The sequence below is a fragment of the Chrysemys picta genome, unplaced genomic scaffold (genome assembly GCF_011386835.1).
Source record: "Chrysemys picta bellii isolate R12L10 unplaced genomic scaffold, ASM1138683v2 scaf359, whole genome shotgun sequence".
Classification (NCBI taxonomy): domain Eukaryota; kingdom Metazoa; phylum Chordata; order Testudines; family Emydidae; genus Chrysemys; species Chrysemys picta.
In genome coordinates, this window is record NW_027053066.1 from 2,328 (window position 1) to 4,761 (window position 2,434).

The following is a 2,434-nucleotide window of genomic DNA, read 5'->3' on the forward strand; positions in this document are numbered from 1 at the left end:
ATCGGCGGGCGCCCCCCTCTGGCCTGGCGGCCATCGGCGGGCGCCCCCCTCTGGCCTGGCGGCCATCGGCGGGCGCCCCCCTCTGGCCTGGCGGCCATCGGCGGGCGCCCCCCTCTGGCCTGGCGGCCATCGGCGGGCGCCCCCCTCTGGCCTGGCGGCCATCGGCGGGCGCCCCCCTCTGGCCTGGCGGCCATCGGCGGGCGCCCCCCTCTGGCCTGGCGGCCATCGGCGGGCGCCCCCCTCTGGCCTGGCGGCCATCGGCGGGCGCCCCCCTCTGGCCTGGCGGCCATCGGCGGGCGCCCCCCTCTGGCCTGGCGGCCATCGGCGGGCGCCCCCCTCTGGCCTGGCGGCCATCGGCGGGCGCCCCCCTCTGGCCTGGCGGCCATCGGCGGGCGCCCCCCTCTGGCCTGGCGGCCATCGGCGGGCGCCCCCCTCTGGCCTGGCGGCCATCGGCGGGCGCCCCCCTCTGGCCTGGCGGCCATCGGCGGGCGCCCCCCTCTGGCCTGGCGGCCATCGGCGGGCGCCCCCCTCTGGCCTGGCGGCCATCGGCGGGCGCCCCCCTCTGGCCTGGCGGCCATCGGCGGGCGCCCCCCTCTGGCCTGGCGGCCATCGGCGGGCGCCCCCCTCTGGCCTGGCGGCCATCGGCGGGCGCCCCCCTCTGGCCTGGCGGCCATCGGCGGGCGCCCCCCTCTGGCCTGGCGGCCATCGGCGGGCGCCCCCCTCTGGCCTGGCGGCCATCGGCGGGCGCCCCCCTCTGGCCTGGCGGCCATCGGCGGGCGCCCCCCTCTGGCCTGGCGGCCATCGGCGGGCGCCCCCCTCTGGCCTGGCGGCCATCGGCGGGCGCCCCCCTCTGGCCTGGCGGCCATCGGCGGGCGCCCCCCTCTGGCCTGGCGGCCATCGGCGGGCGCCCCCCTCTGGCCTGGCGGCCATCGGCGGGCGCCCCCCTCTGGCCTGGCGGCCATCGGCGGGCGCCCCCCTCTGGCCTGGCGGCCATCGGCGGGCGCCCCCCTCTGGCCTGGCGGCCATCGGCGGGCGCCCCCCTCTGGCCTGGCGGCCATCGGCGGGCGCCCCCCTCTGGCCTGGCGGCCATCGGCGGGCGCCCCCCTCTGGCCTGGCGGCCATCGGCGGGCGCCCCCCTCTGGCCTGGCGGCCATCGGCGGGCGCCCCCCTCTGGCCTGGCGGCCATCGGCGGGCGCCCCCCTCTGGCCTGGCGGCCATCGGCGGGCGCCCCCCTCTGGCCTGGCGGCCATCGGCGGGCGCCCCCCTCTGGCCTGGCGGCCATCGGCGGGCGCCCCCCTCTGGCCTGGCGGCCATCGGCGGGCGCCCCCCTCTGGCCTGGCGGCCATCGGCGGGCGCCCCCCTCTGGCCTGGCGGCCATCGGCGGGCGCCCCCCTCTGGCCTGGCGGCCATCGGCGGGCGCCCCCCTCTGGCCTGGCGGCCATCGGCGGGCGCCCCCCTCTGGCCTGGCGGCCATCGGCGGGCGCCCCCCTCTGGCCTGGCGGCCATCGGCGGGCGCCCCCCTCTGGCCTGGCGGCCATCGGCGGGCGCCCCCCTCTGGCCTGGCGGCCATCGGCGGGCGCCCCCCTCTGGCCTGGCGGCCATCGGCGGGCGCCCCCCTCTGGCCTGGCGGCCATCGGCGGGCGCCCCCCTCTGGCCTGGCGGCCATCTGGTCCACCAGACGCTGGAAGGTGGCAGGTGCCCCATTTAGGCCCAAAAGGTAGGACCAGGAACTCTTATAACCCCAGAAGGGTGATAAAAGCAGATTTCTGCCCAGCATCCAGATCCAAAAGGTACTTGCCTGTAGCCCTTGGTGAGATCCATAGTAGTGAGATAACGACCCCCACCTCCCCGTCCCGTCTAGAAGATCATCAGGCCTAGGCATGGGGTAGGCATCGAACTTGGTGATGGCATTAAGCCTCCGGTAATCCGCACAAAACCAGATTGACCCGTCCTTCTTGGGGACCAACACTATGGGAGAGGCCCAAGGGCTGGAAGACAGCTGGACCACCCCTATAGCCAGCATGTCCTTGACCTCTCTCTCCAGGTTGGGCTTTTTTCCCAGTGACCTGGAACGGGGAGCATCTTACCGCGGGGTGGGCTCCTGTCGCCACCTGGTGGACAGCCAGGTTACTGAGCCCAGGCTCGTTGGAGAGCAGCGCCTCTCAGATCTCAGCCTACTGGGCAGGGGTTAGCTGATCTGAGAGGGGAATTGATTCCGGCGAAGGGCCGGCCCAGTCTCAGGGAATAGATCCACGAGTGGGTCATCTTCCTGCTCCTCCCGCTGGCCACAGATGGCCAGTACCAAATTCTCCCTGTCAAAGTATGGCTTCAATCACGTTGACATGGTACACCCAGTGGCTGTGAGCCCAGTTAGACAGTTTCACTCCATAGTTTACCTCATTCAGCTGTTTGATGACCTTGAAGGACCCATCCC